The sequence below is a fragment of the Thunnus maccoyii genome, chromosome 3 (genome assembly GCF_910596095.1).
Source record: "Thunnus maccoyii chromosome 3, fThuMac1.1, whole genome shotgun sequence".
Lineage (NCBI taxonomy): Eukaryota > Metazoa > Chordata > Actinopteri > Scombriformes > Scombridae > Thunnus > Thunnus maccoyii.
Window position 1 is genome coordinate 36,606,545 of NC_056535.1, and position 15,235 is coordinate 36,621,779.

General features: G+C 38.9%; 1 long non-coding RNA gene across 1 annotated transcript; it reads right to left on the bottom strand.

Annotated features, from left to right (window-relative positions):
- Positions 1–224: 224 nt before the first annotated feature.
- LOC121894566 lies at positions 225–1,362 on the bottom strand. The gene is made up of 3 exons (XR_006095574.1): positions 652–1,362; positions 462–516; positions 225–333 (listed from the first exon to the last, which is right to left on the bottom strand). It is a non-coding gene; the product is annotated as an uncharacterized LOC121894566 (long non-coding RNA).
- Positions 1,363–15,235: the final 13,873 nt, after the last annotated feature.

Below are 15,235 nucleotides of genomic sequence, written 5' to 3' on the forward strand. Positions count from 1 at the left end.
ATTTCTCTGACATGTATACGTGTAACCAATATTTATATTGTGGACTGGTATTAAACTATTTCTTGACTTATAAAGTTCCATTGTGATCCTTGGTTACCACGTGTTCCTTCTTCCTCTTTATTACCTTCTTTGCCAACGTTCACTTTGGGTATAAAACTACAAAAACAAGGCATAATGGTGATTGACTCAATAAGTGATCACACCTGTATTACTTTTATTTCCAATTTTATTTTCTCCTTTGCAGGTGAAGAAGCTCCTCCTCCAGTTTGACCAGCAGACGTCCGGGGAGCTGCTGGTTGATGGAGCATCTTATAGTGAAGGAGGGATCAGACGCTGTGGGTTAGAGTTAGAGCTACAACACATTATTCTTTGTTTTTTTTCTTATGTCCAGTGTGAATTATAATACAATTCATCAATAAGATCATTTGAAATTATGAAGTAAACATAACATCAAAACCTACTTATGTTGGTGCTCAGTGGCTTTCAGTAGTGCAGCATCTTGGCCTCCTCTAATCCCTGTGATGGTCACATTTGAACATCCTAGGTAGTTAAATACACATTGTGCCAAGACGCTGAGAGATCACCAATAACACCACAGAAGTCTATTTTACAATGCACACAGTGTAACGCTGCAATCAGATGCAGGCCTACCTGTTTCCTCTGTTTCCCTGCAGAAGTATTTTGCAGGTGTTTTTTTCCTCTCGGTGTTCTTACTGCATAATGAAATGTACTATTGATTGCTTCAGAGATGACTCTCCACACGTCCTCCTTCTGCTGAGAGGTTAAATTAGGACTGAATTTTCCCTTAATGATTGTTTTGTTTTGCTCAACTTGCTCTGCGACTAGCAAACTTTCCTCCTCATGCCACTCAGGTTTCTTTTTTGCTTTCCATTATCTCGTGACGCATATCGCTATGGCGAGTGGTGCTTATAAAAGTGTAGAGACTGGACGGGGACGTGTAAATTGGATAATGTGAGACAGCTGTTCAGCGTTCTCTCAAAGTTCTCTCACCACAGCGGCATCATGTGCCTGGAAATAGCCTGTTTTACCTAAATAGGCATAATAAGCAGTGTGTAAATTGGCCAACAGCATTATGTTTATATTGTATGATGACTGAGAATAATAACAAAAACATCTGCAGCAGCTTATAATTTGTATGGTCTATAATTGGTTTGATATTGTGTCATATTTAATGTGGGCGTATTTTTGTATTATTCTTATATCACTGTCTCATTGTCTTCTGCTTTTTTCTCTCTGTACTTTCTTCTTTTGCCGTTTCCTCTGTTTTTTATTAAATGTAGGATAAAGCACGCTGAACTTCACTGACTGAATAATATTTTGGGAAAAAAATGATGTCCTGCTTTTGGGAAATGTGCAGCCGACTCAGTGTGTCTTATTGTTAAAACTACAAAACGTTTGTTGGTGGACGTTTTGTTCTTTCACTCTCATTATGTTATTACTCTTGTTATGTTTGTAGTGTCTTGTAAGCTCATGCTGGTTGGACGATGATGTTACTATTTACTGGTCACTGTGTGTTTGTCTGTTTTATGTGTTAAAAAGTTTAATACAACATATGTTTTTGTTCATTTAGATTAACATGTCTCGTTCTTCGTGTCATTTTTCCAGTATTAAACCAAGACTTCAGTCTTTTACTAACATTAACAAAGTGCTGCTCAGTAGGAGTCAAATGAAATATTTTGTCAGTGAACATTTTACCTGCATTTTGCATCTTGCTAAATACGTTAATTTAAAATATTTGCTCATTGACATAGTCATAAATAAACTTCCTTTCTAGCAGGCAGAGTTAAATAAAACTAAAGTCTTCTCTTTCTGTTGCTGTGTCAAACTTTTTTCTCCCTCCTCCTCCTCCTCCTCCTCCTCTCTTTTCATCAGGTCATTAATCTTCTCCACTTTCTGTAATGACTCCCTTGGCATCAGCCATGTGTCGTCCCTTCGGTGTGAGACAGCGGCTGAGCTGAAGCTCCCTGCCACGCTGTGTACATCATTAGTAAGGGCTATTGATTGTTTCAGTAGGAAGCTGCGCTGATAACTGGAGAACAAGCTGAAGCATCTGGGAAATCAATGTGTCTTTGTGTGTCCGCGTGTCGAGTCGATGACTGAAGGAGCGTCACTTCAACTCTGAGCAACGGACAGAAAAACCCTGAGAGGAGACACTTTAATTAATCTGCACGTCATTGAATGCAGCACGCAAACATTTCAGGTGTGCAAGAGGTAAAAGTTTGATTCTTTTCTACACAAATCTCATGCAAGAAGAACTCGAACCGACAGATTTGTTCTTACAGATCCAGACAGAACATATAAAAATAATCTGCTTTGGATAATATGTTGTGTCTGGCATGTTGTAGATTCTTACATCCACATGCAGGATCGATTTCATGCATTACTGCATTCTGGAGTCACCTGATAATTGACGCAAACCAGCAGGAGCTGCAGTCTGAGCAGCTACGGGTCCTTTATACATGAAACAAGAGACAACAGACCTTCTTCACTTCAAAACCAATCTGCTTCTGGCGCCGCGGCAGCCTGCTGCTGCATAACCGCAACATCCACAGTTCGATTCTGGCAGCAAACCTTTGTTTCCTTGATTCTTTCTACTCCTGTTTGTTGTCATCTCTTAACTGCCAGTGTCCAATAGAGTCATAAAATTCCCCAAATTTGTCAAACTTCAGGAAGCTCCAACTGAACTTTGTCACCTCTTCATTCAGACATTCAGGCTCTGTCACTTCCTCTGTGAGGTTTCACATCTTGTGTCGTCGTCTTTTCTTTCTTCTGCACCGACAGACACCATGTTTGTTTATTACTGTTGTCATTGAAATACTTATTAGCTATGTAACGGTACGAGTTGAGTTTGTTCACCGAGGGTCCGTTTCAACAAAGTTGCAACATGTAAGATGTGATTTGCAACAAGAGATCATTTCCTCTCCTGTTGATTTAACTCATCAAATAAAACCCTGTTGCTGCCCATGAAGATGTGAGACGACGGTAGGATTCAGAAATGTGTCTGCAACCAGGAAGAGACCATCATTTGATAAACCACTCTTTGCCACCATTTGCGATCTGTAAACAGTGTTCGCAAATTACTTTTTTTTTATTTCATGAAACAGGCTCGGGGTCACAGGTTTGAGCCGGCGGAGCCAGACGCTGCCTTCTGCTTTTGTTTGTGGACTCAGTCTTATATCTATCTATGCAGTTTAACATATGTGGGAACATTATGTTCCCAGTGAAGAAGAAAATACACATTTGGGTAGAGACTTGATAATCAAGTGATGTCTGGGAACAACTCCTTGATCAACAAGATGCCAACTGTGTGTCTTTCCTTCCTTTGACCTTTTTGATCCTGTCTGAATGCAGCAGCCCCTCCTGTTTTTGCCCCCCCCCCCCCCCCCCCCCCCTCCGGATGCCCTCCCTCCCTACCATTTGGTTACCAATTGTTTAATCTTATGGTATAAAGTGTCTGCATCCCTTCTGCTGCATCCCCACTATTAAATCACGTCCACCACACTAGTTTAGACTCAAGTGTTCAATATGAACACTGATAACTTCATATCAAGTTTCTCTTTTATCACTCTCTGTTCTCTTCTCATTGTACTCACCTCTTTACTGTTTTATAAGTATTAAACTTTATTAAACTTATAAATGTTTTAGTAGAAACATAAGAATTTGCACCTCACCTGCAACTTTTAAAACAAAACTTGAAAATCATCTTTTAAAATTACTTTTACCCAGAAACATTTATAATATTTAACCTCACCTGCAGTTTTTTTATTCACTATTTATTCATTTTCAAACCCGTCTCTTTCTAATCCTTTCTGTTATATTTTTGTTTCTTGCATTAGATATTTTTGGGAGGCGTTTCATGTTTTGTGAAGCACATGAATCTTTTTGTATGAAATGAATATAAATCAAGTTTTATTATTTTTATTATTAGAAAGCTTTCTTTGAATCTCTGTTTGAATCTCTGCCTCTCTGACCTCTCCTTCATTAATACGACAGAAGTGAATGTAATGTAAAGACAGCTCTCTGCAGACTCGTGTTAATCATGATGTTCCACAGATTACTGAGTAATTAAAGGTTATCCAGCAGCGGTGTGTGATGACAGAAATAAAATACGTCCCAGAGGTTTGACTCAATAAGAGACCTTCAGTTCTTCTGCAGGGTTAAATACTCACTTTGTAAAGGATTTGTAAAACATTTAGCAAAACTGTGCAGGTGAATAAACAAATCTAACGCTGTACTTCAGGCTTATATTTCCCTTAATTTGTGACACTGAGAAGGTTAGTTAAACAGAGTCCTAATTACAGCGCCTGTTTAATGAAAAGACTGAGATGCTCTGATTAGATCTAAAAAGTTAGTGTAAGTAAGATTAATGAAACCCAGGGGGCAGTTTGAGGGAAATAACATAAACATTGGTTTTCACCTCATCCATAAATGACGGCATCTGTTCTGCTAATTTGGTGGAAGCAGTGAGGAGGAAACGAGCTCAGCGCTGCCCTTGTGTTCATTTTTTAAACAAAATCGACCCTGAATGCACCAGTTTAAAAGAAAAGGAGAAGCAGCTTCTCTCTACATTTCCCCCCCCAAAAAAATAAAATGTGATGACACTAATGTGATGTTGTAAGATGTGTGTCATATTGCTGACAGGCTGCAGACAGAAGCTGTGTTCCTCTCGTTGTAAAGTAATTAAAGTGACAGTCTGCCCGTCTCCAAACACACAGACAGCTCACTAATTATTGGATAAAACTCTATGAATACAGAACGCCTTACGCTGTCAGCTGGACGGAGTATAATAAAGATAATAACTTTATTTATACAGGATCAAAAACAAAGTGGCAAAATACTTTACAGCAAAAGAAAATAAAATCCCAAATGTTAAAGATAAGAAAAATCCAAATAAGACAAATAAAAACTGCAGTGATCTCCTTCCTTAGTGTGTGTTTCCAGGTGTTCTCTGTCATATAAATCCTTTTGATGATGTCACTGGTGATGTCACGGCGCCGGTTGGGGCTGGATCTGGAGATGTGGAGTCAGAGAGAAGTGAAGTTTGTAGCTCCTCAGTCTCTGATGGAGGCTAGCAGAAGCTCCAGGCTACATCAGCCGCTACTAGCATAACACACCACAATCTCCAGGTGCACTGTGGGTAATGTAGGCGCCAGGTTTTGCCAGAGAAGAAGAATTTGTGTAATGAAAAAGATGATGTTTCTGCTTCAGCTGCATCCATCATGAGTCCGATGATGTTACAGACGTGAGACGATGAATCTGTGGAGTTTCACAGCTGATCTACCTGCTGCTCACCTCAACTCACCTTTATCTATGTTGAACCTTTCATAGAAACATGCAGCCCAAAGTGCTTCACATAGCAAGACTGACAAAAATAAATAAAAGCAAAATAGACAATAATAAATACAATTTTGCAAGACTTAAAATTATAACAGCAATACAGATATATATTATAGAATAAAAGTCAATAAAACAAACAGGGATAAAATCATATAAAAAGCTATAAGATTACTCCAAATTAAAATTGAAAGCCAGATTACAAAGATGGGATTTTAGTTTCCTTTTAAAAACACACAAGAGTTTTCTACTAATAACCAGAGGCAGCTCCACAGAAACAGAAAGCAGCCTCACTGCTACAACTTTTAAAAGAGAAGCAGACCTCGGTGATCTGGCTGGAACACAAAATGAAAGAAAATCTCTAAGGTAAGGAGGTGCAAGGTTATTTAAAGCTTTATAAACAAGTGAAAGAACTTTAAAATCAATTGTGAAAGATGCAGGTAGCCAGTGCAGTGATGTGATCCATTTTCTTTCAGTTAAGACTCTGGCTGCAGCATTCTGAACCAGCTGCAGGTTTCTTATAGAGTTTTTAGGTGATCTCGTAAAAAGTAGTTAAGGAAGTAAGTAAATTTTATTTGTATAATGCTTATCATAGACATAAGTCACAAAGTGCTTTACAAGGCATAATGCACAAACAAAAAGAAAGAAAACATAGTAGATGGAGTGACTACATGATTAAAAAAGTGAAACAACTAAAAACACACAACAGACAATGAAAAACTATTAAAAATAATAAAATGCTGATACGGTGCGTACTGGTTACCTGCACACCTGTCTAACAGGTGTCTTTAGCTGTTTTTTAAAAGAATCCACAGAAGCAGAAGAGCGTAAGGGAGCAGGCCGAGTATCCCAGAGTTTAGGTGTCTTACGGCAGATATGTGGGACAGACAGCAAGTTTAGCATGTTTGTATCAGTAAGGCTGTAGTAGATCAGCCACGTCTGCAGGAGCCTGACCGTGCAAAGCAACACGGAGCCAGTGAGGAGATTTAAGTATGGGGGGTGATATGAGATCGTTTGTTCGACCTAGTGATTAGTGTTGCAGCAGCATTCTGGATAGTCTGCAGACGATCAAAAGCAGACATACTAAGTGAGGAGAAAAGTGCATTACAGTAGTCAATGCGAGATGAGATAAAGGCATTTATAAGCAGTTCAGCTGATGAAACTACACATCTGATTTGCTAATATAAGTGGAAAAAACAAGATCTGGTTAGCTGCTTAACATGGGTGTCAAACGACGTGAATAGATCAAATATGCAGGTTAGAGTGAGCAGCACAAAAGGGAATTACAACAGTCCAAACAGCTGGTAATAAAATTGTGTTTAAAGAGTTAAAAAAAGATCTGACTTTGGCAATATTTCTGAGAAGAAAGGACAACCACACAGTAATTCTCAGGTAATTTATAACTCTCAGTAGGACTGTCAGTGCTGTGGTTTCCTCTAGTCTTTCCATTGACTTTGTGTGTAATCTAAAATTCGCCTGCAGCTTTTTTTATGCTTGTTTTTCAGGCATCACCTTTGGAACGAAGCTCCTGATTAGTAAAGCAGACAATAACATCTCTTGTTCAGAAGTTGATTTAGCTGTTGACCAGTTGCACAGTACAACATGTGAATATTCACTGATCAGTAAATTCCTTCCAAATAAAACAAGTAAAATTCACAACTTGAGATTCACAATTTAAAAGTCTGGGTGAAATAAATTAAAATACAAACACAAGGCTCAGCTCCTCTTTTATAATGAATGACAGGGGATCCAGGATAGACCCCTGAGGGACTCCTGAGGAATCTCAACCATAACAGAGAAGATAAACCAGTCCAGAGCCACAGAGGCGACTGTCTGCTCTGCCTGTTGTTATTTTTCTATCTTCTGTTTCTTCGAGTGCTTTCTGGGTTTTGAGGGTCTTGATGGAAAGCAGACCAGGGATGAGGTTAGAGAGAGATTTTCCTCCCTTGTGTCTGCTCTCTCACACTCATTATCGTTCATGTATTCAGCTGATTTACATCAAGATTTGAAATCCTCTCACACACAGACCTCGGCCGATCAGTTTGCATGTGGCTGACACAGAAAGAAAAAAGTGATACAGGCCCAGTTCATCACCAGTGACCTTTACTGCCCACCAGAAGCTTGTTTTCAGCTCCCTCTCTTGTTTTTCTAGCTTTCTTTAAGACAAGAACAGAAGTTAATATTATGATTTGCAGGAACATAAAGACTGTTTTTTAATCTTGACAGTCAGAAAACAACACATATTGAACGTTTATGACAAAAGATTAAAATAATGGACAATAGGTGGACTATTATTCAATACTGAAGATCTGAAATGTAGATTAAATATGTATCTAAAACATTAATTAACAGCTGTAGACACTAAATTTACTTGATCCAAATCCTGAAGGTCCTGGTGTAAAACTGTTGATCGATCAGAGTAAATGATTGATCTGATGTGAATGAGTTGAAGTGGAGAATGTGACTCCAGGGCTCATATTCATCAAACTTCTCAGAATCACTGAAAGTTAACTTAAGGCCTAAAAACTGCGACCTCAGAGTCTAAAGTTTTACAAGACTTTACAAGCACAAAGCAGAAACTATGATGACATGTTGTAGTTCTTTACATAGATATATACATTTAGCCTTCATAGACTGTAAACAAAGATACTGACGAGTTAAATGTAGCCTATTAAATAACTTAAAATGGTAGGTGCGCCCAACAATACTACTAATAATAATAATAAACTTTATTTATATAGCACTTTTCTTAACAAAGTTACAAAGTGCTTAACAGAAAAGAAGAAAGAATCAACAAACATCAGTTAAAAACAAACAAAGATCATACAACACCGGGCTGACTGCTCTGCTGAAACACATTATAAAACACAACGTTAGAGATCTTTTATATAATTATGAGAAGTGTAAGCAAGGAAAAAGACATCACCTGCAATAGTCTCACGTCACAGAAACGAGCACGAACACCAGGATGTTGACTGCACCTCATTTAACAGCCACAGATCACTAATGAGAAGGAATTTATGATTCCGACATAGATAACATTTAAAGAGAGACAAATAACTGATCTGGCTGAGAGGAAGCATGTACAGCATATTGGAAACAGCAGTGGGCCGAGGACAGAGCCTTGAGGAGCACCACAATTAAAATGAGCAACAGAGGAACAAGTATTTGCTGTCACGCGAGAGAAGGTTCAGTGTGAATCAGCTGTGTGAAGTCATTTTATAATTCCCATAATATTGCAGCATCTTGCTGCACAGACACATGTAGCTGTGGTCACCACTGTACGACATCCAGTTCACCTTTAACTACAACTGCTGCTACATAATAAGATTTAAGACCTTATAAAAATATTTTACCTGCTGTAATGAAGTTTTATTAATCTATCCAGCCAGGTCTCACATGCACAGTATCAGTATAAACACGATCAAAGTTTGATTCATCGCTGTTTCAAAGCTGCATGTTCCCTGTTACAGCAATGTTTTTTGTAAAACAAAAAAAACAAAACAACAGATCTGTCAGTATGCGTATTCTCATCAAGCTTTCATAAACATCTCTCACAGCATATCTGCCTGAACGCCGTTTCCTGGAGACTCCTAACAGGTCAGGACTCCTCTGTAGCTCCTAAATATCAGCAGAGATTCAAGATATTTCCTCAGTTAAGAAAGCTGATAAGATGCTGTTACTCCTCGTCCTAAAATACGACCAAAAACTCGACACTCTGAGTATTTTTGGCCAGTTAGGAGTGATTTCCTGCTCTGAGAAGCTTGATAAATACAACCCTGGTTTCATCTTTAATAATGTGTTGTGTTTTATAGTTATTTTTTTAACTATGTATTTTAAAGTAACTCTTGCTTTCAGTACAAAGTATAAAGTAGCTGTAAATATTCAAGTATAAGTATGTAAAAATTGTAGCTAAACACAGAACTAGTATAAATGTACTTAGTTACTTTCCACCTGCACACACACACACACTGGATTGGCTGCAGGCGTGACCTTGGTCTGGTGAGCTCTGCAGCAAATCACTGCTCAGCTGATCGGTGCTCAAAGAACCAACCAATCATCCTTCCAGCGACAGGAAAAGACGTGTGTGTGTGTGTGTGTGTGTGTGTGTGTGTGTGTGTGTGTGTGTGTATGTATGTATCAACCTCATTACATCGGTGGCCTTGGCGAATATAATCAGAATTCAGAAGTGAAAATGAATCACAAACACACACACACACACACACACACACACACACACACACACACACACACACTTAATCCAGTCCTGGTGTGTGTCTGTCCTCTTCAAAACAGAATGAAATGAGCTGTCAATATGTCCAATATGTCATTTTAAGGCTCTCAGTGGAGGAGGGAATGCAAAAATGAAACGCATAAAACTCAGTGACACTAAGGCTAAAAGAACAAACACACACACACACACACACACACACATGAATGCAATCACAGCGGGGACGGCATTCAGAAATATAAGAGACAGAATCAGACAGGATGGACATGTAGGAGAGAAATGTGCCTGAGGAGGATCATCACATGACATTTGTATACTGGGCTTTCCTCCTCTCCCTCTTTATACACAACACATGCATTTCACATCTGCAACACATGCACGCATACATACAGTACAGAGAGAGAGAGAGAGAGAGAGAGAGAGAGAGAGAGAGAGAAACACAGAAACACTGACATTCATAAATCATTCAGAAAGAAGAGAAGAGGTTTTCTGCCTCAGTGAAGCGCAACACTCCCATCTGCTGTCAGAACAGAGGAAACCTGCAGCAGAGGAGGTGATGAGGTCTGCAAACTCTCTGCCCTGACATGAATGGAGGACTCAGTCCTCACCTAGGACACACTGCTTAGTATTTTCCTTTTTTATACTTAACCTCAAGTGAAATACTTACAATAATCTGAGATTAAACATTGATACTCAGAGGAATTATAGAATAGAATTAAAAGGCTGTAGGCAGGAATAATATAAGACATCACATGTTAGAGCAGCACAGAGACAGACTGAGAGGTAAGATTCACTCTGTCAGTGAAATAATAACAATGTAAAAATAAATTAGAAATATGACATTAAAAAGATTTACATTACAATATCTTAGAATATAAACTGTCAGTGGTGGAAGAACTATTCAGATCCTTTACTGCAATAAAAGTACCAATACTGCAATGTAAAAATACTCCACTACAAGTAAAAGTACATTATTAGGGATGCACAATATTGGATTTTTTGCAGATATCTGATATGCTGATATTTCCAAGTCATTGTGGTCGATGCCGATACTGATATATGAGCTGAGGAGACTATTATTCATGCAATAATAGATTGTACTCAGTATGATCAAGAAAGACAATATATGAAGGAAGAACTTAGGAAGACTGGAGTTCAGGAGCTCAGCATTAAAACTTTAATGAACCTGCCAAGTGGGAGCAGCAGTAGAGTTTTCATTGAGTTTATTAGACAGACAGGATTAATGTGTAGGATTTAATCTCTGGTCCACACTCCGGAGCAGAAGGTGGCGGCAACCAAAAAGAAATTTTCTTTTTCCAAACAGAGTGGTACATCCTGTCAGTGGAAGTGTTTCCTATCTGTGCAGCCGAACACAGCAGCTCCTCCGTGGACTGTTTCACCCTGATGGTCCCGGTGCACTTCACTCAGCCGCCCGTCAGACCCGCTGACGCCAGGGGAAGGGTACTTTTCACAATGCTCGTGGCAGATCATAAATGGTCATTGTGACTCCTGGATGAGTTTTCATTCAGCTGTCACAGCAGTTGCTGAAGAGCCTTTTCAGTGGCTCATACACACTGTGATCTAAGGCTGCAGCTTATGGGAACAGTGTGGGGGGACTGAGAGGAGGATGATCCCATAGCTCCTGCAAAAATCAATCCCCTCCACAGAAAGGTGGGAGGAGATCTAGCAGCACTTTTGACTCCAGTGAAGACTTGGTGTTAGTGGTTGAGAAAGACCAAAAAGTCTCTTGCATCCACTCATTTGCTGTTCCAATACAGTCAAGACGGCCATTGTTGGTAAAGAACTCTGGCTTTTGTGGGGGAATATGAGAAACAGTGGGATGGAATTCCCCAAAGCAAAGTGTGATGAGAGTACCCAGTTCCACAGACGTCACCGTGCCGACTTGTTTGACTCCCTCTCTGGTCACAATTTTTTGTTGACATTTGTTTTATTGAAGCTTGTAGCCCGCAAGAGGCCGAGGGCTTTGTATGGAAGGTGTAGGGTGTCTTTGTAAAGCAGTCAGCTCCAGCCAGCCCTTTCTTTTCAGGATAGTTACATTTGTAGGTTTTTGCTTTGCTGAAGGCAAACTTTATCTCACATGAATAAATTGTTGTGAATTAGTTAAATACATGATTAATCTACATTTAGCCTACTACTAGCTTAATATGTAGCCTACATCCTTTGGCCTTGACCCATAACACCAATCTGCTGCCTCCATCAGGTAGTTTCTCAGAAGGATTTCCTGTTCTGTGGAGAAAACCCTCTTGGGGATCCAGTATCCTACTCTGGGTGCTGATTTGGATCCCTGGCACTCCAACCTCTGCCTTCTTGTGAAAATGGTACAGGGTCACATGGCAAATGTCATATAATTTGGCCATTCCCCTGTTTTATTTCATCTGAAGCCCTCTACAGCAAAGGAAGTGGGACTCCCCTGTCTGTCTTCCTCTTTCTGATATAAGCAAACACATGTGTTTCCACTGACTATTAGCATGCAACTGATTATCGTTAACTTAGCATGTAATCTAGTTTATGTAGGCTTTTAGGTTTTTAAAATATAAATGAAAGTACAAGGACAGTTGTAACAAGGCATTACAACTATCCCAATATCACCAGCCATGTTTTCACCTCATGTGAACTAGCTTGACTGCTAGTTTGACACGTTAGTCATTTCTATTTTTAGTTTACAAAACAGTGATTCTAATAATATTTGTTTGGATTGATAGACATTTGATCTCAGGACAGTATCCAAAAAATACGTCTGATAGAAAAGGTACATTTTTACCTCAAAATACACTTTTGGCTGCTAACTTTCTCTGGGAGTTTCAAATGTGGTTCCTTTTTTGTAAGCAAGAAGACAATCTTCTAACTGAGCATGTGCAGAATCTAATCACTCTAACTTGTTTCTGATTGGAGGAACTCAAGGTGTTACAACTGTCCCTGGTCTCCTGCCAATGAAACAAACAGGAAAGAGGAAGAAGTGCAGTTTCACCGATTGTGTTGCATTGACGAGGTTCTCCAACAGACACAACAGCTGTCATTACACAGTGCAGCTCTTTATATTTTTGATATCCTTACAGGGTATGTATGACCTACTAAGCAGTAATCTGGAAGTTTGGGAGGAACTCAGAGAGAATTTATGCTGTAGTTATTATTTTTACTGGCTATCTACTCAAGGCCTATTATTACAGGGTACAGTATGACCATATGGCTGAGCAAAAAGCGGGATGTTTCAGGGAAGATGGAGTGATAATTTCTGCAGCACTTAATATATCTGATTTTATTACCAACATATTACCAACAAACAGGCAAACTGCATTGTTCCTTCAAAATTTTGGGGTATTTAAAGTAACTACGTAGTATATCTGTGTGTTTACTGTGGACCAAAGGTCCAGGTGACGGTGTATTGTCATGGATACTGTCGGACTCAGAAAACTGTCTCAGCTGTTTTTCACCTCACCAGCAAACTTCATTACCTGAATTGTTACCTTCTTATTCCATAACATCATATCTTGTTCCCCTCTACCTACGTATTGGTACACCGTTAGTACAAAAGGTTACACCGTAACTCCAGAGTAATTTATGCTGTAGGTTATGTTGTAGGCTACAATCTAAAGCGTCATCAGCACAGGTTTATAAATCTCATGAAAAGAATGTGTATGCGTATTTCTGGCTTTGTGTGTACACACAGTTTTAGTCATGAATATATGCAGAGTTTTATGTATCTGGCCCCAGACGTGTCTACTGGAAAGTGTAAGGAGCCCTTTAGTAAATCCTCACTTGGACAGAAACTCTTTCTGCTAGAAATGATGTTCTTATACGACTAAACTGCAACAGCAAAGATGTTTTGTTAAAAACATAATGATGCTGAATCACGTTTTCTCTCAACATAATTGGAAAATGTTGTCAATTAATATATTTAAGTTTCAAAAATGTTGATACTGAACATATGAGTGAAATTTTCAGAGACAACGTACCTGTTTCTTTTTTTCCACCAAAATATTTGATCTTGCAGTAAAATATTTCATTTATTTAAACCACATGTTTTATAGCCTAAAATAGTTTACATCCCTCCATCTGGGGAAATTAACTCGCCGGATTAAATATGAGGATATAAATCTTATTTTAGACTCAGATCTAAGCTTCAGGTCCCACATTAACAAGGTGACCTTAGAACCATGGCTGAATTATGACCATTTATAAATCAAAAAGATGCTGAAAAACTGATTCATGCCTTCATTTCAAGCCGACTAGATTACTGTAATGCACTTTTTACTGACCTCCTGGAAAAAACCACCGAGAGACTTCAGCTCATTCAAAACTCTGCAGCTCAGCTGTTCACCAGAACCAAGAGGAGAGAACACATTAGTCCAGTTTTAGCTGCTCTGCACTGACTTCCTGTAACATTTAGAATTGACTTTAAGGTCCTCTTCCTTGTATACAAAGCCCTTAATGGGCTAGGACCAAGCTACATTGCTAACTGCCTTGTTAATTTTTGCCTTCAAGAACACTGTGATCATCTGCTGCTGGTTTATTGGAGATTCCAGCAACAGCCAAAAGAAAATCGGGGATGTAGACTTTGTCAATTACACCCCAAAACTATGGAAACACACTAACAATTCAAAAGAAAGCTAAAAACTCACCTCTTCACTTGAGCCTTTAACCAACTTTTCTCTCTGTCAGCACTTCTGCATTTCTTTCAAAATGTTGTATTTTACTTGATTTTATATATTTTATGTTTTAAACTTTGTTTTTATTTTATTTTACTCTTAATATGAAAGTCAGTGACCACTGAGGTCAGTGGTTGGTAGGTGTGAGAGGAAAAGACTGTGGTCTGTGTTTTTTAACCCCAACAGCACCACTAAGGGTGTTTTTTTTTTCCGGGGCAGCTTCAGGTTGCGTCCAAAACAGATCAGACCCACGGTGATGTTAAACCAGTGAGAAGACATTCTGGGATAAGTTGAAAGAGGGTTTTTTTAGTTAATCAAGACCAGTGGTGAGTCTTTGGGAAAAGGGAAGTTATGTCACGCTTATGGCTTCAGAGAACTATGTGCTGATTTATAGATTGTGAACACATGGTGAAATACTTTGAGTTTTTGCTTATTAGGTCTCAAATAACTACCACTGAAGTATGCATTCTATCTATTCTATTTTTAGTTTATTTTATCTTATTTTTGTTGTTGTTATCGGGTGGATTTCATTTTCCACCTCATTTTACATGGGTGCTGAGGTCAGTGGTTGGTAGGTTTGAGAGGAAAAGACTGTGGTCTGTGTTTTTTAACCCCAACAGCACCACTAGGGGTGGCTTCTTTCTGGGGCATCTTCAGGTTGCGTCCAAAACAGATCAGACCCACGGTGATGTTAAACCCATGAGAAGACGTTCTGGATTTTATGCTGCTGTATATGTGCGGAAATAAGATCTAAATCTAATCTGTTTTTGTTACAACCAAAAACTACCAGGGAAATCTTTCAGTTAAATCCATTTATTGTTTGGCAAAACAAGCTAGAAGTAACACAATTTAAAGGAAAAATGTGGCTGCAGGTGGAGCCAAATCAAAGAAATATTTAAAGAACCAACAGCAACTTCTATTCTCAACACAAATACCACAAATTAACTGTTTATCAGTGCTGAACAACATTAGTTCAGTTTGA